The following is a 25,146-nucleotide window of genomic DNA, read 5'->3' on the forward strand; positions in this document are numbered from 1 at the left end:
TGGTCTGTACTTAGAAGGCATGCTTGGCTTAAGGAGCAATCTTTGCCAGATCATGTTAAAGCTAAATTACTGGATGCTCCCTTAAACCAAGACCGCCTGTTTGGCAACAAAGCAGTAGTAGTACTTAAAAGATAGATGAAAAAGCTAAATCTGTGCAAACCGTTAAAGATTTCCTGCAAGTACAGCTTCCCAGGTTTAGTAGGCATTGGCCCTCTAAGAATTGGTCCTTCCCTGCCTCTTCCAGGCCTTCTCAGTCCAAACCCAGAACCAGCAGAACACTCAGGCATCAGTCCTAAGGTACTCACAGGCCTAAGCAGTGGGGGGGCTCCCACTTCCAAAGCAGGGAGTAGTAAGACTCCCCCCTATGGTGAACTGTCTCAAGTACTTAACTTTAAACCTTCCAAGCCCTGCTCAACTGACTGTTCCTTTAGGGGGAAAGATTGCCCTGCATGCAAATAATTGGGAACTCATTACAGTTTCCCAAGGATACAGATTCCACTTCCACTTCGTACCAACCCCAAACGGTTGGCCAGACCTACCCCCAAATCAGTGGGCAGAGGCTCAAAAGCAAGTTCTCTCTCTTTTAAGCATCAGGGCTATTCAACCTGTCCCAGAAGAAGAATGGGGACAAGGTTTCTACTCAAGACTTTTCCTGGTACCCAGAAAAAACATTTTCTGGCGTTCTATCCTGGACCTGTCTATCCTAAACACATTTTTGGTAATCCCAATATTCAAGATGCTAACTCTTTATCATCTGCTTCCCATGCTAGGCAAAGATGCCTGGTTGGCAACACTGGATTTAAAGGTACCTGCACATCCCAATAAGGGAATCTTGCAGAAGATACCTACACTTCAAAGCGGGCTACATGCACTATCAGTTCTCTGCACTGCCTTTTGGCTTATCTACTGCGCCCAGGGTATTCACAAAGTGCCTAGCTCCAGTCATTGCATTTTGCAGACAAAGAAATATTCAAATATACCCATATCTGGATGATTGTCTAATTCAGGCAGAAAGCCAGACATATTATTAAATCATCTGTCATTTGTAAAGAAATTGCTGACGTCTTTGGGGTACACCATAAACGAAAAGAAATCACATCTTGTACCCTGCCAACAAATTGTATTCCTGGGAGGAAGCTTGAATGCAACTTCCCAGATGACCTACCTCACACCAGAGAAACAAATTCAATTGACAGTCTACATAAAACTACTGGCCACCAAGACCCAGCTATCTGCAAGGAAAATACTGCAAGACCCGGGGTTCATGGCCTCTTGCATTCTACTAATTCCATATGCAAGACTGCATATGCGGAAACTACAATGGTATCTAAAAAGCCTATGGTGTCAATATTCTCAGCATCTAGAAACAATGATTCCTGTCATACCTTGTCTACAGATAGTTTCTTTGGTGGGCAGAGGCCTGCCACCAAAACAAGGGACTGCCATTCACTTTATCCTCTGCCGTCCAAACCCTAACAACAGACGCATCAGACTATGCATGGGGGGCTCACTTGGCAGGGCAGTGCATTCAAGGCAAATGGAACCCAAATGAAATGCACTTGCATATCAATCAAAAATAAATGTTAGCTGTACAGAATGCTCTGACAGCCTTTAAGGACCACATTCTTCCAGAACAATTACTGGTAGAAATGGACTGTTTGTGGTACATAAACAAGCAGAGGGGAACCCACTCGTACCCTCTCTGCAGACTGGCCATGGCTCTGTAGAACACAGCCTTGAGCTACCAAGTGCACCTACAGGCTCAATTCCTGCCAGAAAAGCTAAATACACTGGCAGATGACCTAAGCAGAAATCTCATGGACCCACACGAGTGGAAACTAGAACCAAAGATATTCAACATTTTGAGAAACAAATGGGGAGCCCAGAGATAGACCTGTTTGCCTCCCCCCAGAACTACCATTTGGACAAATTCTGCACCAGGACTCCCCACAAACAAGCTTGGAAAGTGGATGCCCTGTCCTTCACCTGGAAAAACCTATCAGTTTATGCCTTTCCCCCTCTGCCTCTCCTCTCCAAGGTACTACTAAAGATCAAACAGGACAAACCAAGGACACTATAGATGGCACCAGACTGGCTGCGCCAACACTGGTACCCTCTCTTGCACAGTGTGTCACTGCTGGCACCATGGCACTTGCCTCAGACCCCTGCCAGATTCTGCACCCACAACTTCAAACCCTGAACCTGGCAGCCTGGCTAATTACCTGATCTCTCCATTACCATCCCTCAGTAAGCAAGTGATGGATGTCATCCTGGAGGCAAGGAGGCCTAGTACTAGAAAATCCTTTTCTGAAAAATGGAAAAGATTCTGTTCCTGGAGCCAGACTCAGGGGATGGGCACAGCAGCGCCCAATTTACCCCATATTCTTCAGTTCTTAACTGAGATGCTTCACAAGGGCCTTTCCTTTTCCTTAATCAAAATTCATGCCTCAGCCATTTCAGCTCATTACAATACATAACCACGCCTCTTCTCTCATCTACTGCTGAAGCAGTTCCTCAGAGGGGCCACAAACTTAAGACCACCCAGGAGAGCCCCTACTCCAGCCTGAGACCTTAACTTTGTATTGGAAAAGCTCACTCTACCTCCCTTTGAGCCAGCTGCAAATGCAGACTTGAAATTCCTTTCTTGGAAAGCAGCTTTCCTTCTAGCCATCACTTCAGCAAGAAGGGTGTCTGAATTACAGGCCCTTATAGCAGTGGAGCCTTTCATCATCTTTCATGCTGACAGGTTGTCCCTTAGGACCAATACCTCTTTCATGCCCAAGTTGGTATCCAGTGTGGCCCTTAATCAGTCCATTCATTTGCCAATCTTCTTTTCTAATCCACAGAACAAAGGGGAACGAATACTGCAGTCCTTGGACGTGCACAGACAACTTAGATTTTACTTGGACAGGACTAAGCTTCTCAGGAAATCTGAACAGCTGCTGGTTGCATTTGCTACAGGGGCAGAGGGGGAAGGCCATTTCAAAGCAAACCATTTCTAAGTGGATAGGCCATTGCATTCATTTCTGCTATAAGCATCATGGAAAACCTACCCCACAGGGGATAAGACCATATTCAACCAGGGCTGCATCTACTTCTACAGCCTTTCTCAGAGGTGTCCCTACCAGGGACATCCTAGAAGCTGCTACCTGGAGTTCTGTACATACCTTCACCAAACATTACCACTTGCCAATTTTTTCTAAATCCAGAGCTGGATTTGCCACTGCAGTCTTGCAGGGCCTTAAAGCTGGTCCTAATGCTATCTAATTACCTCCTCCCATCCTTAGCTTTGGGAATCTGCCCAAATGTGATGACTGCAACAGTGAAACACAAATAACGTAGTACAGATGTCCTTCAAGAATGCAACTGCAGTCATAACATGTGGGTTGTCCTGCCTCAGGCAGCCCTCGGCCGGATTCCAAAGTCTGGGTCCCTGATGTCGCATTTCTCTCTGACGCCAGAGCTGGAGTACATAAGCATCAGCAGACGCCATTTTCTTCAGTCTTTCTTGGCAGAAGCAGTTCGCAAGTGCCGGTCGGTCAGCTCCTGTATTCTTTTTCTTGCCTCAGCCGATGTCAGAAATTACTGAAAAGTTAACAATTGTCTATCTTGTGGTAAACAAATACCTCATAAGGATTTCCACTCTTACTGTCTACCTTGCCTTGGCCCAGAACACGGCGTCTCGGCCTGTGTAGCCTGTGCTCGCTTCAACGAAGACAAATTTGCTTACACCATGCCGGAACTTCCAACTCCCAAGAAGCTTAAAAACGGAACAGACATCCTCGTGTCTACCACCGACTCCAACTCTGATTCCGGACATCACTCCGACGCCAGTTATCGATTTTCCTCCGGATACCGAAACCAAGAAAATGCCCGAGACCATTGCTGTAGACAAGGTCACTCCTGCACGTGGAGCTGCCAGGCCTCCTATGGCCATGTCTATTAAGGCCTACACTAGGGCTAAGGCAGCCAGCAAAACAAAGCATATTACTACTAAAACCTTACCTCAGCCTACTCCAGAGACACAAATTATGTCTATGGCTGCTGACTTAATTTCTATGATTAGAGGTTCACAGGCCCATCCTGAGAGAGGATCCCAGCCTCCTTCTGATAAAAGGCCCTGGGTTGAACCCTCTGACCCTATCCCTTCAGATGAAGATTCTGAGGGCTCTGTCCACTCTGATAGCCAGGAAGAGCTCTTCCAGACCTATGAGGACTTGGATGCAGAGGATTCCATCCCCTCGGCCTCCCCTCCTGAGGATATTTCTTTTGGGGAAGTTCTGCATACCATGAGGGAACATTTCAAGTGGCAAGGACAGGAATATTCTGATTCCAGGAACCAGCACAGGCCCTTAGCTATTCCTCCTGTACTTGATGTTTTGGATGATTTATATTCTGACTCTAGTGCTACCCCTGACTCTCTTCCTCTGGCTCCAGCCAAGCCAGACAGGTATTCAGAAACACATTCCCATTTATTCAGGGCCCATTCTGCTGATTTGGAAACTATTTCACAGGGGCCTAAATGAGTTTCTGCTTCCACCTCTAAAAATCCATTGCCCTCCAACAGGGACGCTAGGTCATTAGAGAGATGGGGCAAAAAGGTTTACACATCCACTACCTTATCTATGAGAGCTTTGAATTGCCTTTTTCATATGTTACAATATCAGGATTTCCTGTTAGAAGATTTACAAAAAACATTAGCCACTCCTGATCCTTTAGACAGGAAGGCTTTGCAGGAAGCTGTACATAACACTCAACAAGTAAGCAATCACTTCCTGCAGTGTGGATATGATGCACTGGAAGCTTCATGTAGGGCAGCTATGACAGGGGCAGTCATTCGTAGGCATGCATGGTTAACAGATCAACCTCTACCAGATCATGTAAAGGCAAAACTTCTGGATGCACCCTTGGAAAAGAGCAAGTTTTTGGTGCTAATGCTAAGGATGTGTTAAAGACCATCGAAGAAAAAGCAAAATTGGTTCAGACGGTGAAAGATTTCCTCCAGGTTCAACCCCCTAGATTCAGTAGGAATTGGCCTTCAAAAAACTGGTCCTTTCCAAATCCAGAAAAGTTTCAAAGGGGTAAAACAGCCTTACAGGGGACGACAATGGCAGCCAGGAAACCAAAGAAGTGGGTTTCACCTGCCCCACAGCCACAATCTCAATGACTTTCCTCTACTTCTGCCTACCAGGGAACAAATAGAAGCTCCCTTGGTCGGGAAATTATCTTTGTTTGCAGAAAATTGGCACAGACTGACAAAGGACAAATGGATTTTGGACATTATAGACCGAGGCTACAGGTTCCATTTTCATACCTTGCCAAGAAAACAAGGCATTCCAAACCTGCCACAAAACCAGAGGGCATAGGCTATCAAGCAAATCACTCTGCTGACTCAAATGAAAGCAATAGAAAAAGTTCTACAACAAGAACAAGGCCAGGGGTTTTACTCAAGACTGTTCCTTGTTCCAAGGAAAGAATCTCAATGGAGACCAATACTGGACTTGTCCGCATTAAACACCTTTCTCATAGTACCAAAGTTCAAAATGCTGACTCTACAGCAACTCCTTCCCATGCTGGGCAAGGGGTCTTGGCTGATTACTCTGGACCTCAAGGAGGCATACCTGCATGTCCCTATCAGACACAGCTGCAGAAGATACCTCAGATTTCTTGCAGGGCCAGAGCATTATCAATTCTCAGCATTGCCATTTGGCTTATCTACAGAGTATTCACAAAATGCCTGGCTTCAGTAATTGCTCATTGCAGGCTCCAGGGGATACAAATTTACCCAATTGATGTTGACAAAAACTTGGACTATGTCATACAAGCTCTGGGATACACAGTCAACTTCCAAAAGTCAAGACTGCAGCCATCCCAGCAAATAATTTTCTTAGATGCCAAACTAGACACAGCCTCTCAAATGGCCTACCTGACAGAAGGCAAGCAAGAGAAGTTAACTCATTATTTCAAAGGTTTAGCAAAACTCACCCAGATGACTGCAAGGAGATTCCTACAGGCCCTGGGTTACATAGCATCCTGCATTCTCCTGGTTCCATTAGCAAGACTACACATGAGAAAGCTTCAATGGTACCTAAAAAGCGTTTGGTCTCAACACAGCAACAACTTGGAGACAACCATACCGCTCATTCCATGCCTACAAAAGGAATTCCTATGGTGGGCCTCGGTGAGCCAGGCAAACACAGGTATGTCATTCAAAAACCACAGATAACACAGACCATGACCACAGACGCCTCAGACCTTGGATGGAGGGCGCACATGGAAGGCAAGTGTATACAAGGACAGTGGTCTCCAAAGGAAACACATCTGCATATAAACCAAAAGGAAATGCTGGCAGTAATGCATGCCATCGAGGCCTTTCAACACCAACTTCAGCAAGGCCATTTACTGATATGGACAGACAACACCACTGTGATGTGGTATATAAACAAGCAAGGGGGCACCCACTCTTACCCCCTTTGCAGACTGACAATGCATCTTTGGGAAAAATCACTGAGCCTAAACATCCAGTTACAATCCCAGTTTGTTCCAGGCAAAGACAATGTGTTGGCGGACAGCCTAAGCAGGAATTTCACAGATCCACATGAGTGGAGGTTACATCCGAAGGTCTTCACACAGCTCACTTCGATATGGGGCAGGCCAGAAGTGGACCTGTTTGCCTCTCACCTCAACCACCTTCTACAAAAATTCTGCACAAGGACATACCATCCAAAAGCTTGGAAAATAGATGCTCTCTCATTCATCTGGAACTTCCTAACAATCTATGCATTCCCACCTCTGCCACTGATGACCTCAGTATTATTGAAGATCAAAGCAGAGAGACCCAAGGGAATCATAATAGCCCCGGATTGGCCAAGACAACACTGGTATCCACTACTCACCAGGAGGTGGGCCCTTCCCCTATGGCCTCTACTTTTGACTCAACACAATTTCGAAACAGTGCATCCAAACCTTCAGACACTGCAGCTAACAGCCTGGGAGATCCCATAAATAACCTCAACCTATCTCTCCAAGGAAGTTCAGAAGATACTAACAGAGGCTCGAAGACCATCCACCAGAAAGGTTTACTTAGCAAAATGGAAAAGATTCAGCAATTGGAATACCACCAAGGGGCATGATGCATCATTGTTGAACATCCCACTCATCTTGGAATATTTGGCAGATATGCTAAAGAACGGCCTCTCATATTCTTCCATAAAGATACATGCATCAGCTATTTCAGCTAGATATAACACTGATCCTCCTGTTTTTTCACACCCTTTGCTAAGGCAATTCCTCAGGGGAATCAAGAACATTAAGCCACCAAGAAAGGCCCCAGTGCCAGCCTGGGACCTCAATTTTGTCCTAGAAAAACTGACTCTACCTCCATTTGAACCAGCAGCTTCAGTTGACTTGCAATTTCTCTCATGGAAGACAGCTTTCCTGTTGGCAATTACCTCAGCAAGAAGGGTTTCGGAACTACAGGCCCTAATGGCAATACCACCGTTCATATTTTTTCACAGAGACAGGGTTTCATTAAGGACCAACCCTACTTTTATGCCAAAGGTGGTATCTAGGGTTTCTTTAAATCAAGCCATTCATCTGCCTGCTTTCTTCCCAAATCCTGAGAATAAGGGGGAAAGACTGTTGCATACCTTGGACATCCACAGACAACTTCGATACTACCTGGACAGAACCAAGGCCAGTAGGAAGTCTGAACAACTATTTGTAGCTTACGCCCCTGCAGTCCAAGGAAAAGCAATTTCAAAACGGACTATTTCAAAATGGATTGGACATTGCATCAAATTCTGTTATTCCTTTCATGGAAAGACTGTTCCAGCCAATGTCAGACCACATTCCACCAGAGCTACAGCCACCTCTACAGCATTCTTAAGAGGGGTGCCTACTAAGAACATTCTAGAAGCTGCCACATGGAGCTCCGTGCATACATTCTCCAAACACTACAATCTCCCTCTATACTCCAGATCCACAGCAGGCTTTGCTTCGGCAGTCCTGCAGGGTTTGATTGCCACACCATCTTTTTCCTAGAGCATTCCTCCTCCCCCAGCTAAGCTATGGTATTCTACCCACATGTTATGACTGCAGTTGCATTCTTGAAGGACATAGTACAGTTTTGTACCTACCATAAATGTAGATGTCCGATAGACATGCAACTGCAGTCCCTCCATACCCCTCTATGCCTAGGGTCCACTCCTATCCCTGTTACTCTTAGCTGGGGATATCAGTTATGGTGTATTTGTTTTACTGCTCATTTATTTGTCTGGAATCCTGTGTTTGTCTTCCAATTTGATTACAGCCTTCCTTGGGGGGCACCTGGCATCTGGGGCAAGAAACACTGAAGAAAATGGCGTCGGCTGATGCTTATGTACTCCAGCCGCTGTGGCGTCAGAGAGAAATGCAACATCACGGACCCAGACTTTGGAATCCACCGAGGGCTGCCTGAGGCAGGACAACCCACATGTTATGACTGCAGTTGGACATCTACATTTATGGTAGGTACAAAACTGTACTTTGTGTGCACTTACCATAAATGTAGATGTCCGAGTGTATTCGCTGTTGCAGTTGGTTACTCTCCCTCCAGCCCCCTGATTTCTATGGACTATACCTCTATTCTTGTTTACTATGCTTAAAGCTTTTTGGTGTATTTGCTTTTTTGTTGGAGGTGTAACCTTGTATATAATTGCTACCCATTATGGGAGCACCTGACGTCTGGGGCAAGAAAAACTGATGTAATGGTGTTGGCTGCATGCTTTATACCCCTGACTACCTGACGTCATGGAAGATGAGACAGCAACCAATGCAGGACCCAAAACTTTGATAATCAGACCAACTGAGGGCTACTGCAAGCAGATAACCCAAATGTGATGACTGCAACAGTGAATACACCCGAACATCTACATTTATGGAAAGTGTACACAACTGTACTTTCTTACCCATCAGTTTGCCAGTCATTTCATGGTACAGATGCATTAATCCACAAAGATGATCTACTCTTAGAAGTTCTATAAAAATAAAAAGGTAATGACAGGACAACAGATATCACTTTGGACAGTGTTAACAGTAAACAGACTCCAGCAGTGATTCATTTGTATATATATTTTAATGGTGATTGGAGTAGCAGAGGTTTAATAATGAACAGCAAATTATGATTTTGGCAGGAGATCAGGAAAAAGTCATTGTAAACATCTAAAGTGGTAAGAAAGTGATACTCTTGGGGGGGGGGGGTCAGACTGTGAACGAAAGGGGTGGTGCAGCAATTGATAATAGCATGCCAGGCAGGCTTGGTGCATATATGTAAGAGAAGGAGGGTTAAGATTGACATGGGCATTATTTCTTTTGTGTATTCACATTCAAATATCCCAAGGTTGACACAGTCAAAGTTTTGTGTGGTGGAGAGGATTAATGTAATGAAAGCCATGAAGTTTTCTTGATTACAGTAAAATGATTATCTGTCTGGATTGAGGAAAATAGGCACATGTTTGAGACAACTTGAAAAATATTATTGTGGTCTTAAATGGCTTTCATTTAATTATAATCAGGTATCTGATATGCACTGAATCAAACATTCAGGAAGTGACTATTTTTTTGGAGTTTGAGGGCAATCTTTGCCTGATAACAAGTAACTGAGATTTTGCTTGTTGTAAATAGTGGTGTATGTTGTGTGTGAAACAAACTGAAATGTGTTACTGTGGTCAACATTTCTTTCACTTAGTCAAACATTAGAGTTTCAGAGGTCTGCTTAGTCAAAAAGTAGCTATGGTTGGAGGGTGGAAAAATGATCTGGTAAGAAAGTGGCTGCACTACTGCTTTCATGTGATTGGAGATGAGCATCTAATGATCTGGCTTTTTGGGGCCAATGTGGTAGTGGGGGTGAAGAATCTTTGTGTGGAAATTGTAATTGCCCCTTATGGACAATTTGTAATTTCACAAACAAATGAAATGCACCTTTTTAGAAGGGGCATATTCTTTTGAGACATTTCGCCTTTGAAAGGAGCTTAACTAGTGTTTTGGGATACTTTAGTGAAGACTTAGTTTTACTTTGTTTACATTTGTTAACTGGGTAGATGAACTACTCTAAAAGGCCCTTTTAAGTGACCACATGGGCTGTTTGACTGTGTCAGTGTAACATGAATACCACCCTAATCCCCCACTCGGGCATCATTGATAAACTCACCCAGCTCTGTAGCAACTCGTATATTCTCAGGTGGGTTGCAAATTGGCTCACTGATGGAACTCGTACAGTCAAAATAGGGGACTCCACATCCTTCGGAATCTACTTTTCCGAAGTGCAGGCTAAAACTAAAGGACTGTGGCTGACAAAGTTTGTTGATGACTGCAACCTGCGAATGATCATTGAAACCCCTAGTGACGTCACCATCCTGGAAGAAGGTGTTATGCATACTAATGACTGGTGCCAAAGTCATGGTCTTAAACTTAATGCAAAAAAATGCATTCTCTTCCCCTTCAGCAAGGGTGATGTTCCTGCAAACTACACATCAATAGCAATACCCTAAGTACACAGTCAGTGATGAGAGATCTGCGCACTTAGGTTGACAGCAACTTTAACTTCAATCACCATGTCTCCACAGTGGCAAGAAGGGCATTTTACATTGCTCTTCTCATAAGTAAGGGCATTGCCTCTAGAAAAAATAAGTTATAAACCCCCTGTGCTTTTCCCTCATCAGGCCAATAATAGAGTACAATGCTCCCTTTGGTATGTACCTTTCCAGAGACCTGCAGCAATTAGAGAGGCCACAAACGTTCCTTACAAAGAAAATTCAGGGTCTTTAAGAGCTGTCCTATGCAGACAGACTGAAATCATTGTCACTTTACTCTGTGTCATACAGACTGCTCAAAGGTGACCTATGTCTTGCATATAGAGCAATCTCTGACCCAGCTTGATGGAAATGCTGCACATTCGCAAGTCAAATGGCACATGGATCACTTGCTCAAAGGACCTTAACCTGGTGTGTGACATCAACAGAACTTGCTGGAGAAACAGATTAGTCTCACAGAGGTTGCCCCATCTTTGGAGCAAGCTTCCTATTCATGTTAATCCCCTCGTTGGCCCTATTTCAGTTCAGTTTGGATGATTGGATGGGTTCACCCTGGGGGTTCCACCTGTGTCCCTCTTGGACAGGGACAGTAGGTGCTGATTTTAGTGAACCAGGCACCCTTGGGAACACGGGTTGAACTTTGCTAGGCTTGTATGGGCCCTGGGGCCATTAGCCTGTTAACCTCCAGTGATCCTATGGTAAATAACAATTAGCAATGTAACATAAACAACACTTTGGTTAATAACCATGCCTGTAAACATTACGATTGGGAGGAAAAAAACAGCTGGTATCTTTTTCTAAATAGAGAGTTTCATATTGTTACTTTATAATTTCACAACATCTTTGCTTGACATCTTTATTCACAACAGAGACAAATATAACTGTCTCTCACAGTGACAAATGTAAATAAAAGCCATAGATGCACTATTTATAAGAAATAAAACTACTGTTTCTGTCCTGGGCACTGATATTTTCAAACATTAGACGTGTTCACATAAACAGAAAGTTACCAGGAATTGTGACTTGACACTCAAGAATTCACTGTGCAGCAATTCAGTTATCTCTGCACCTAAAAGCACAAGTTGAGTACAGTGTACTACAGAATAGCCTTATTTGTTTATTTTTACTAGAAAATATTAGACTGATTTAAGAGGTGATATAAATTTATATTGACAGTGCTATCTGCAGGCCTCACACAACTCTAAGAATGTGCTTGGCTGCCAGGTTGCATTATGCTTTGTTTCCAGTGAGGCATGGTTAACTTTTTAGGGTCAGGAATGCAGTACGCATTTAGAATATATCTGTACCAAGTGTCATTACATGAGAAATTAAAAAAAGAAAAAAGTCTTATGCAAGACAACTTTTATTACTGAAAGATGACAAAACCAAAATTTCTAGTGTTGATAATGGCAGTGTGGTTTTGTCAGTTTTGTTACTGAACTGCAGTCACTGACGGATGCTCTGGTGCACAGCCTCCAGGTCTCCTTTATGCTTTCCCCCATTGCCCTTAAACAAATTAATCCAGAAAGCAATAATGTGCAGTAGCAGAATGATCCTCTTTGTTCCTTTCTGGCCCCAAAAACATGATTTTCTTTCCTGTGGCTTCTACTAGCACATCCCCTTTGGATGTTGGATCAGTATACAAACCTATTAACACACCAGTACGGATTACCTTCTCTGGACCAGAGATCCATGAAATGAACCACTTGGTTCCTCCATTTCTAACTTTAGCCATAGATGTCGGGCTCCCAACATCAGTTGTTCAGATTATGTCGGCCTCTCAAAAGCAATCCACTAAAAAGATCTTCCATAGCAAATAGAAGACCTCTTCGATTTGGGCTATGTTAAAAGGTGTAGACCCTTTTTCTGCTCCCATTCCTGTGAATTTGTGTCCGAAGTTTTCCACAGTGGCTGTAGTTATTCCACTGTCAAAGTACAAATGGCTGCAATATCAAATTTCCACTTAGGGCAAAATTACAGTTCTATAGCTTCCTTAAGACTCTAAAGCCTTTTTGAGAGGAACCTTTCTTCTATGGCCACCTCTCAGAGATCCATTGTTGATGTTTCACTCACTACTATGAGAATGTCTGGGATATTACTGTCAGGCTGCAAGCTTTAACTCAACCCCCTTTTGATCCAGCAGCATCAGTTGATTTGAAGTTCTTCTACTGGAAAGCAATCTTTCTGGTGGCTGTTACATTAGCCAGATGGATTTCAGAATTACTGGTCCTTTTCTGCAAATCCCCCTGTCTGGTATTCTATAAAGACAGAGTCTCCTTGAGGACTAACACATCCTTCCTTCTTAAGGTGGCATCTGGAACAAATTAGTCTACAAATCTACCAGTCTTTTTCCCTAAATTCTCAAACAAAGATGAATACATTCTACATATGCTGGACGTTCATTGCCAAATCTCATTCTACCTTCAAAGGACTAAACAATTCAGAAAGTCTGATCAATTGTTTGCTTTCTCAAGACCAAAATTAGGCAAGGCAGTTGCCAAGGTTACTCTTTCAAGATGGCTGTCGGACTGCATTCCTTTGTCTGTAGTAAAAAGGGGGTCATCTCTACAATCTAAACCTAAAGGTGATTCTACAAGGGCAATACCCACATCTAGAGCTTTTACGTGTAGACTCCCTTTTGATAATTGTGCTGATGCAACTTGGTCAGCAGTTCACACATTTGTATCTCATTGCAAACTGGATGTACAATCCAAATCACCCTCTTCTTTGGTTTCACCATTGTAAGGAATGTCCTTTCTGTATACACCTGGGTAAAACCGCTCGGGAATCTGACCCACATGTTGAATCAGATGAAAATAGATGTTTGATATGAAATTTATGTGTTTACTTTACGGTAGATGCATGTTGTTTTCATCTGGTTCAACCAAGTCCACTCCTGCCCCCTTCCAATTTGACACAGATGGGCTTCTGGTGACCTGATAGTTCTGTAAGTAGCCCTAACAGATTGCATTCTAGTCTGGCTTATTGCCAGATTGCTAGTGTTTAGCTTTGAATATAGTGTCATTGTTCATTTCTTTACTGGGGCGAACTCTGTCTGAGGTACTAAGGCGGAGTGGAGTGAAATATGAGTAGGGGAGGAGTCAGAGCCTTGGATCTGAGAAGCTTCAGAATGGGTGCTGAGGTTGGATCTGACAATCTACGTGTTGAACGGGATAAAAATCAGACAGCCTGGATCTATCATTATGGTAAGTACGTAGCTTTCATTTCACCTTCAGCATGCCTTACTTAGCCTCTCAGCAGTCTGCATGTTATGTGATTGATGATACTTTTAACAAAGGAATTTTTGCAGTATTAGTTAAATAAAATTATAATTCATATTTTATTTAAATTCTAGTGTATGATGGCCTGGGATAAACTGCTATGATGTGATTGCTATCAACAAACATGTCTGATGCCTGTGTGGAGTTTATATTTTTTCACCAGTTCTGTGTGATACTCTTCTTTCTTTTAAACATTTCAAAGGTTTTTTTTAAAATGTTATTAACCTGTTTACCGCTTTAATGACAATGAAAGGGTATTTAAATGAGTGGTGTTTAAGTGACGTTGTTTCCGTTTCATGCATTTCGTGTTTCTGAGGAAGTTGGTGAATTTTAAACTGACGAAAAGCTCGTAGGAAGCTTAAATTTTATTAATATAGACTGTATTTCTTTACTCAAGTGTTTCCGGTTACTATTTCAGATGTTTTTGAGGAGCGAAGGAGCGTAGTTATCTTTTATTTTGGTACAGTGTTTGTGCATGTACTTGGTCTGTCGGAGTGTTTTGTTTCGAGATGGATACTACTCCTTTGCTACCTTTTGGTACCGTTTTGGAGGAAGAAACTCCTAGTTTAACTCAATTAGTGGAACTGTTGACCCAAAAGGTAAACACTTTATCGGACCGTTTCAACGGCTTTATTGAGTTTCAAGGGAGCCCTGAAGCGAGCGTCACAATTTTGCCACAAGATACGAATGTTTCTGGTGACCACCAGGAAAGAGTCCATTCTGCCAGCCGACTAGGTAATTTCAAGTACAATGACTCTCCTAACAGTAGTCCAGGTGGAGTCAATTGACTGGAAGGATCTAATCCATTGCCTAGGGTGGGTATACAAGGTGAAAACATGCCGAACACTAGTTTTAGGCAAAGTGTTTCACCCCCATTTTAATACTGCTACTGATGTCCTTCATGGATGCATCTGCAGTCATAACAACTGGGTTGTCCTGTCGTCAGGCAGCCCTTCAGTCGGCCGGATTCCAAAGTCCGGGTGGGCTGATGTCGCACTTCACCCGACGTCATCTCTGTTGGTCTTGTATAAAGGCATCATCAGTCTTTCTTGCAGAAGCTGTTGGTCGGATCCAGAGATTACTTCTACCGAATACTACAAGACTTCTAAAGCTAAGTACCCGTTGGACTCTTTCTTGCCTCTGCCGATGTCAGAAAAAGTTAATAATTGTTTAACTTGTGGGAAACAAATACCTCATAAAGATTTCCACTCTTATTGTCTGCCTTGTTTAGGCCCAGCCCAAGCAGCCTGTTCGGCCTGTGCTTCATTCAACCGGTCGGAGTTTGCTGAACAGTTTTTCGGTTCTGATTTTGTATATTATGCCGCCGGATCCTCCGACTACCCAAACTGCTAAAAAAGATAAAGACCGACACTAAACCATGGTTAAGCAAACATGAGTGTAAAACTGATCAAAGTACATCTGAATCTATCACTACCACTGAGGCCCCTGCTACTTCTCTTGAATCGGCCTCAGAAATTTTATCCACTACGGTGGTTGCCACTGACTTATCAGACACCATTCCCTTGGATGTCTCTACCCCAGCACGTGGTGCTGCTAGGCCTCCAGCAGCCATGTCCATTAAGGCCTTTGCCAGGGCTAAAGCAGCCAAAACTACTAAAACAGTGCCTGTTAAACCCCCTACAACCAGGCCCTTTTCTAGTTCACAAATGCTTACTCTGGCAGAAGATTTAATTTCATTAATTAGGGGATCTCAATCTCACCCAGACAGGGCCTCTCAGCCCCCAGAGAAAAGACCTAGGGCAGAGCCCCCCGAGCCTGTGTCCTCTGATGATTCTGCCGATGAATCAGACATAACAGACCAGCCAGAGGCTCCTTTCTCCAATTATGAAGACTCAGATGCTGAAGAATCCATTCCAGCTGCTTCCCCACCAGAAGAATTCTCCTTTGGGGAAACCTTACATGCCATGCGAGAGCAGTTCCAATGGCAGCAGCAGGATTTCTCAGTCTCCAGAAAAGACTTAGGACCTTTCTGCACCTTCCACAGCACAGGCCCTTAGCTATACCTCCTGTCCTCTCTGTGGTGGACGATGCCTTCAATGATGTCTGCTCGGCACCAGATTCTTTACCTCCAGCCCCTGCCAAACCAGACAGATTTTACAGGGTACCAGACACTCATCACCACCTTTACAAGGCGCCACTTGCAGACCCAAACTATATCCCAGGGTCCCAGGGCAGTAGCCTCGACCACAGCTAAAAACCCTATTCCTTCTGAAAGGGAAGCCAGGTCATTAGACAGGTGGGGCAAAAAAGTCTACACCTCAGCTACTCTCTCAGCTAGAGCCTTAAACTGTCAGTTTCACATGATACAATACCAAGAGTTTATGCTTGATCAGTTAACAAAAAAGCTATCCTCTGATGACTCTATTGATAAGAAATATGTATTAGAAATGGTAAATAACATACAACAGGTTAGTAACCATTCCTTAAAATGTGGCTATGATGCACTGGAGGCTTCATTTAGATCAGCCATGACTGGCACAGTGATAAGAAGGCATGCATGGCTAAAGGAACAAGCTTACCGGATCATGTTAAAGCTAAGTTATTAGATGCTCCTATGGATAAGACCAGCTTGTTTGGTACACCTGCCCAGCAGGTAATGAAGAAAATGGAAGAAAAGGCAAAATCTGTTCAAACGGTTAAAGATTTCTTGCAGGTTCAACCCCAAGGTTTAGCAGGAACTGGCCTGCCAAAAATTGGTCCTTTCCTGACTCCACAAGTTCCCAAAGGGGCAAGAATAGACGTTCCAGAGGCAGAAACCAATCCAGAGGAGGTGCCTACAGAGGGCGACAGTGGCAAGGTAACAACAGAGGCACAGACACAACCACTGCCACTACAACAACACAACCACAGTGACTTAGCTCTAAATCCGCCTACCAGGGAACAAATAGCAGCTCCATTAGGCAAATTAACCTTATTTTCAAGAACTGGCACTATATCACAAAAGACAAGTGGATTTTACAAACCATAGATCAAGGTTACCGGTTCCACTTCCACACTTTACCAGTCAAAAGAGGAATGCCAAACCTACCTCCAAATCAAAAAACAGAGGCTCTACAACAGATAATGCAATTAGCAAACATGAGAGCTGTGGAAAGAGTGCCAACAACAGAACAAGGAAAGGGATTCTACTCCAGACTATTCCTAGTTCCAAGAAAGGAAAACAAGTTGGAGACCTATTCTTGACCTGTCCACCTTAAATACATACATCATTGTCCCAAAATTCAAAATGCTGACCCTACAGCAACTTCTTCCCATGCTGGGCAAGGAGTGTTGGCTGGTAACTCTAGATCTCAAGGAGGCATACCTGCACGTCCCCATTCGACCAATCTGCAGAAGATACCTCAGATTTCTTGCAGGATCAGAGCATTATCAATTCTCAGCATTGCCCTTTGGCTTATCTACTGCGCCCAGAGTATTCACAAAATGCCTGGCATCAGTAATCGCCCACTGCAGACTACAGGGAATTCAAATTTACCCATACCTGGACGACTGCCTGCTACAAGGGGACAACAAAAGCAAGCTGACAACAGATTTACAAAGGGTCATTTACTTGCTACAAGCACTGGGATACACAGTCAATTTACAAAAATCAAGGCTGATACCATCCCAAACAAGGACATTCTTGAATTGGACACAGTAAGACAAATGGCATTCCTAACTGCAGAAAAACAAAAAGAACTCCCTCTTTACTTAACAGCAAGAAAAGTACTGCAGGCCTTGGGCTTCATGGCATCATGCATAATCTTGGTCCCACTTGCCAGACTACATATGAGAAAACTACAGTGGTACCTAAAGAATTTATGGTCCCAACACAGGCACAGCCTAGAAACAGAAATTCCACTAATTCCATGCTTAAAACAGGAGTTCCTATGGTGGGCTCAAGCATGCCAGTCAAACCCAGGTCTACCCTTTTGCAGATGTCAAGCAAACCAGACCATCACAACAGACGCTTCAGACCTAGGATGGGGGGCCCACATGCTGGACAAATGCGTGCAAGGATTGTGGACGCAGGATCAACTTCACCTGCACATCAACCTAAAAGAAATGCTGGCAGTAAAACTGGCAATCCAAAAGTTCAGACCATTTCTCAAAGAGGGCCAGTTGATGATAAGGACAGACAACACCACAGTCATGTGGTACATCAACAAACAGGGAGGCACTCATTCATACCCCTATGCAGAATGACTTTGGAGCTGTGGAACCTGGCACTCAGCTACAACATCCAGTTACAGTCAATATTTATACCGATAAAGGAGAATACTCTAGCAGACATATTAAGCAGAACCACATCGGATGCCCACGAATGGATGCTACACCCGGACATCTTCAAGACCATCTCAAAGAAATGGGGAATGCCTCAGATAGATCTATTCGCTTCCCCTCTCAATCACCAGCTCAAAAAATTCTGCACAAGGACATTCCACCCACTGGCATGGAAAGTGGATTCGCTCTCCTTCAGCTGGAAAGGCCTAACAGCATATGCATTCCCACCTCTTCCCTTGATACACAAGGTATTACTAAAAATCAAGGAAGAACGCCCAAGGATAACCCTGATAGCTCCAAACTGGCCAAGACAACACTGGTACCCACTGCTGAGGAGCATGTCTCGGAACAATATGTGGCCAATACCCCTGATGCCTTTGATGTTAACTCAGAACAACTACAGCATCATGCATCCAAACCTAAAAACGTTGCAACTGACTGCATGGAACATCACATAGCAGCAGCTAATCCAGAACTTTCCAAAAGGGTTAAAGATATTATTCTTGAAGCCCACAGACCTTCAACAAGAAGGAACTATGCAAGAAAATGGAAAAGGTTTGTCATTTGGAGTACTGAAAGAGGAAAAGATGTGTCAAACATAGATATGCCTAACATTCTGGAGTATTTGGCAGAACTTCTACATACAGGCCTGTCCTACTCCTCCATCAAGATACATGCATCAGCTATATCAGCAGAATACAGCTTTGATCCACCTGTCTTTCATATCCTTTACTCAGGCAGTTCCTCAGAGGAATCAAGAATGTAAAACCTCCAAGGAAACCACCATTGCCAGCTTGGGACTTGAACTTTGTGCTAGAAAAGTTGACACTATCACCTTTGAACCAGCAGCAACAGCAGACCTACAGCATCTATCGTGGAAAACTGCTTTCCTACTGGCAATAACCTCAGCCAGGAGGGTTTCTGAACTTCAGGCCCTAATGGCAGTACAGCCCTTCCTAATCTTCCACCAAGATAGTGTCCATGAGGACTAATCCTACATTTATGCCTAAGGTGGTATCCAGAGTGTCTTTAAACCAGGCAATCCACCTACCTACCTTCTTTCCCAACCCACAAAACAGAGGGGAAAGAATACTGCATACCTTGGATGTACATAGACAGCTACGCTACTACCTGGACAGAACAAAAAGTAGCAGAAAAACTGACCAGCTTTTTGTAGCCTATGCAACAGGAAGGGAAGGAGCTATTTCCAAACAGACAATCTCCAAATGGATAGGAAATTGCATACGATTCTGTTACTCCTTCCATGGAAAACCAATTCCACAGAACATAAGACCTCATTCTACAAGGGCAACAGCCACTACCACAGCCTTCTTACGAGGAGTGGCAACCAAAGACATTATTGAGGCGGCTACTTGGACCTCCGTGCATACATTTGCCAAGCATTATAATTTGCCTCTATATTCCAGATCCCGAGCAGGGTTTGCCACTGCTGTACTGCAAGGGATCCTAACCACACCATAATCTAGTTTTTCCTCCTCCCCTAGTTGGCTATGGTATTCTACCGACTGCAGATGCATCCATGAAGGACATAGTACAGTTTTGTACCTACCATAAATGTAGATGTCCGAACTGGATAGCATCTGCAGTCAAGATTACCCTCCCTCCTTCCCCTCTGTGGTACTCCTAGGGTGTTTACCCTCCTAATAGCTAGCTGGTGGGGGGAGTCTCTTATGGTGTATTTGTTTGTATATATGTACATACATGCTTATTTTTGTGTTTACCTCTATCTTTTTGGAAACATCGGCATTTATCCAAATTTTAGCCTTCAAGAGGGCAACTGGCATCTGGGGCAAGAAACACTGAGGAAAATGGCTGATGCCTTTATACCCGAAGACCAACAGAGATGACGCCGGGTGAAGTGCGACTTTGGAATCCGGCCGACTGAAGGGCTGCCTGACGACAGGACAACCCAGTTGTTATGACTGCAGATGCTATCCAGTTCGGACATCTACATTTATGGTAGGTACAAAACTGTACTTTCCTACTGCTAATAATCAGCCAGAGCAGTTTAACCTCACTATGTGGCTCAGTTGCCCAGTTTCCCTACAGGACAATCAAGAGATCATTACAGAGAATCCAGATATGTCTGAATCTTTTGATTTGCCATCTAAATTGAATATCTTTGACCAGAGCCTGATGAAATTGAGAAAGATAAAATTGGAAGTGGCCTATTTTAATGAATGTAAACAAGCCAAAGTGGTCCCTAAAGGTCTCAAGTCCTGGCAATACCCTACAGGGTTGGTGGAAGGATCCACTTTTCATTCAGACTTGATACAGTTGATTGATAGGCATGGATTCGAACTGTTAGACTTGATTAAAGACCATTACCAACAAGCGGCTGATAATTTTAACTAAAGAAATAATAAAATTGGATGTGGAAATCAAGAACGATTTGAATTTTCCACCGTTATTTATTTGACTATGAGAGGTCATTCAACAGCATTGACCAACATATCAACAAAATTACAGTTAACAAAATAAAAAAACTTAAAAGGGACATTAAAGCCTATGGAGAGGGTATGGCATATCCTAAACCGCCTCCTTCCCAAGGTAATTATTTGGCCTCTAGTGTGTGTCACTTGGGAAGAATTAGCAACTCCATCATGGAAGAGAGGGCACATTCCAGTATATCTATCCAAGAGGAGGCTGATACCTCACTACCTGGAGAGGTAATTCGATGGAGCGATTGTTTGGCTCAACAACATCCAGCTATCCATCCTGTTCAGGAGGCAGAGAAGTCAAATTTTCAGAACTCAGCCTCTTACCATTCCTCCTACCAGGGCCAGAAGACCAGGAACAAATCCAGGAACAGGAGGAATTAGACGAGTCCCAGGACGATGAAGTTCAGCTTACTAGAAAGACATGTGCCATTATCACTAATGCTGATTCAGACTTCAACATTTATAACACTTCTGACTTTCTCTTTTCCAGTGAGTTGGTGGAATTATTAGCAAAGGGTCTTAACTTCGTCCCTACTAGAAGGGCAGACCTGGCTAAAACCTTACTGGAACTGAAGTTATTTGTCAGAAAGTTAAATTTACTCTTTTTGCTGGGCAAGAGAACTAGAGAATTGGGTGTTTTCAATATCCCTAGTACTTACAATCCACCTTTATGTCTACCACTTGAAGTGTTTGAACAGATTTGTGAATTGGACATTCGTCATCTATTAAGTCAGTCCCCTTCACCCCATGCTGTCACATTCAACACCAGTAAGAAAGAAAGAGATCTTTTAGAACTTCTATGTAAAGCACCGGTTAGAGTCATGCAACCCGATAAGGGGGAGTCTTGGTGGTGATGAACCAATGGGATTACATCAGGAGAATGGAGGATATTTTGATTACCGATACTTACAAGGAAATATCTAGGAATGAGTTAAATGTAGGCATTGCTAGAATCACAGGTTATTATAACGATATGTTTATTAACAACACAATAGACCTACATTTATTCAATTACATATCTATACCAGCGCTCAAAATCCCTATAATTTTTGGTTCTCCCAAAATCCACAAGAAGCTTGAAGACCCCCCTATGCGTCCTTTGGTTAGTGCTAGAGGGAGCATAACCTATGCTGGCGCTAAGGTGGTTGACTCTATTTTGAAGAAATATGTAGCGAGTGAAGTTCAGATTTCAAAGGATTCTTGGTCATTTTTGTCAAGAGTAAATCAAATCCCTTACAGAGCTGATAGTTTCTTTTTAACTATAGATGTGAGGGACTTGTATTCTTCTATTCCCCATACAGTGGCACTGGACTGGATCTCCAATTTGATGAATTTTAAAGGAGCACCTAAAGAGGAGATACAATTGGTCATCGAATTGCTGGATATTATTTTATCCAGCAATTATGTAACCTTCAACAGTAAATACTATCTACAAAAAATTGGGGTACCTATGGGTTCTCCATGTGGTGCTAGTGTAGCTAATTTGGTGATGGCATTTTGGGAAAGGGAATACGTATTTACATATCCTTTGTTCCAGGATAGGGTTTTGTTGTACACACGCTTCCTGGACGACATTTTTATCATCCTAAAAGGTGACAAAATTACAGCGGACCAACTTTTAAACCATTTCAACTCTTCTACTGATTTCTTAAAATTCACTTTCAACGTGGAAAGTGATAAAATTTCTTATTTGGATGTAGATCTTTCTAAAGATAGAAAAGCTAACTGTTACATAGCTAGAATCCATCGTAAAGAAACATTCTCTAACAGCTACCTCCAGTTCAACAGTTGTCGCCCCTTCTCCCAAAAGAAATCTATCATTAAGGGACAACTGGTGAGAGCTGCGAGAATGGTGACCAGAGACAGTGATTTTGTCAATGAATGTAAATTCATGGAGGGTCTTTTTCTAAGGAGAGGGTACCCGGCTGACCTAATTTTAGATTTGGTTTGTGAAGTCCATAATAAGTGGGTGTCAGGCTTCTATGTACCTATACTAAATTCTTCTAACACCAGTGAGAAATCCAGTACACCTGTCAAGGCAGCCAAGACAATCCACCCCTACAGCTTTATACTTGCCTATAATGTGGATGTGAAAGATATTATATCAGTCATCCATAAAAATTGGAGTTACCTTATGCAAGATGGGTTGTGTAGGGTGACTGCAAAGGAACTCCCCAAAATAACATTCAGGAGGGGTAAAAATCTCAAAAATATCTTAGAGTCCAAGTATGAGCTTATGTTGACATGATCAGGCATGTTCAAATGTAATGTGCCGGTACTGTAAGTATATTACGGTGGGTTCATCTTTTGTCATCAGAGACTCTAGATATAAAATACAAGGCAAATTTAACTGTTCCAGTTCAGGAGTCGTCTATCTAGCTCGGTGTTCCCATTGCCCAGTTTTCTATATCGGCAAGACCGACAGAAAATTGAACGAGTGTATTTATGAACACACATACGCTATTAGAAAAGGTAAGGTGGAAAATGCCTTGGCGAAACATGCAAAGGAATATCCTTTCCACCTTTTTTCATTCACTATTATCGATCATGTTCGGTCGGATGGCAGGGGTGCTGTTGATTCTCTCATTTTGGAGGGAAGAGAACTGCTTTGGCAACTAAGATTGGATGCCTGCCACTACCCGGGTATCAATGATAGATTATCCATTTCTAGCATATTGAGATTAAAGAGCCTCACTAGATAGGACCTAGTATTCATTCATTTTAACTTTTATTAGCAGTACGGATTAGATGCACATTATATAACAGAATAACATTAGAATTAATTAGTAGGACCTCAAAGGCATGTGTATGTTGTCTTTTTTTACTTATTATACTTCTATACTAAGTAAAAGTAAAGATATATTGTAATTTGTATGATAATTTGTTTATTCAACAAGATTTCATACAGTGGTATTTTAACATTTCTTTTAAACATTTCAGAGGTTTTTTTTAAATGTTATTAACCTGTTTACCGCTTTAATGACAATGAAAGGGTATTTAAATGAGAGGTGTTTAAGTGACGTTGTTTCCGTTTCATGCATTTTGTGTTTCTGAGGAAGTTGGTGAATTTTAAACTGACGAAAAGCTTGTAGGAAGCTTAAATTTTATTAATATAGACTGTATTTCTTTACTAGTGTTTCCGGTTACTATTTCGGATGTTTTTGAGGAGCGAAGGAGCGTAGTTATCTGTTATTTTGGTACAGTGTTTGTGCATGTACTTGGTCTGTCGGAGTGTTTTGATACTCTTCAAGTACTTTAGTCTCCTACCACAAACCCAAAGACTTGCTGCTTTGCTTAATTTTTCTCCCTGAGTCTTTGAAAATGAGTATTTAGTTCAGCGTGATTAATGCTGCTAACAGACTGAAATAACTATGCTGAAAAATTTTTAGTGCTATAGATATCAGAAAATAGATATCATAGTTTTGTCCAGTTGGTATTGTTACTAAGCTGTTTTATACAGGTTCATACATTTTCTTGTTTGATTTTTAAAAGTCTCAAATGATTAATGCTAACTTTATGGGACGTGATGTGATTGGATTTTAGTAAGCTGTACTTCGTAATTATTTATCAGCAAAAGGAAGTATGACACACACAGCTGAAGTTTTGCTTACTACTCTGAGAATATTCCCAAGACAGACATATTTCTGTGTGACAGCTTTTAGATGACGAGAATTTTGCAGAGGCAGTTGTAGTGGGCCCAAGTACTACATGTACAGACAGACAGACAGACAGACAGAGACAGACTTCTACGCTCTTTTTTTTTTCTTATCTTCAGACAGTGCAAGTCAAGGGAAGTGGTACAGATCTCACTGGGGCTGGCAGAAAGTCACCCAAGACAGCAGCTCGGCAAATGTTAATGGTCATATGGAGCTGCTATCAGTGCATGATTTTGCTAGAAAACATCAAAGTATTCTAGAGATATAATTTTTGGACAACATATTTGAGTACTATACTGGACTTATTTTGTGCTTTTTGATGTAGAGGTACTAGAACAGCTACATGTTGAATTTCTTTAAAAAAGTCCATCGACCATCTGTTGTCAAAACATCAGACATTCAAATATCATTGAGACTAAATTCAGTCTACAAATGAGAGCAATGTAATATTCTGGATTAGTCTTGCACTGGATACTATCTTCTCAACATTTATCTTGAAACATGATTTTGATATAAAGTCTTGAATACAATGGAACTAAAATTAAATATTTTCCCTGTTTTTATAAAACAGGCTCTGAATATTTGTTCACGTATGACAGTTCCTATAAAATGGATAATGCGCATGATGCATCCTCTGAACGAGTTGGGATGATCCTTTTATGCCCAAAAGTAAATAAATACATTTTGTATATATGCACATCCTTCTTTCTTACCCAGTGTTGATAAACTTCGAGCTCCTATCAGTCCACTTCTTGTCTGACTCTTTTCATTTTACATCATTTCCACAATCATTATAGTAAACATTTTACAGAGATCAGAGAAACAAAGTAAAAGGAGTAGAAATGCCAAAAAAGAAGAGAGATGCATTTTGGAGAAATATTTATGAAGACCC

General features: G+C 42.5%; 1 protein-coding gene across 1 annotated transcript in view; it reads left to right on the top strand.

The window, feature by feature from the left end:
- Positions 1–25,146, top strand: part of SELENOS (selenoprotein S) — a 352,333-nt gene that overhangs the window by 275,135 nt on the left and 52,052 nt on the right. The window lies entirely within an intron of this gene.

Source organism: Protopterus annectens, chromosome 7.part1 (assembly GCF_019279795.1).
Source record: "Protopterus annectens isolate FY-2018-M chromosome 7.part1, PAN1.0, whole genome shotgun sequence".
Classification (NCBI taxonomy): Eukaryota; Metazoa; Chordata; order Ceratodontiformes; family Protopteridae; genus Protopterus; species Protopterus annectens.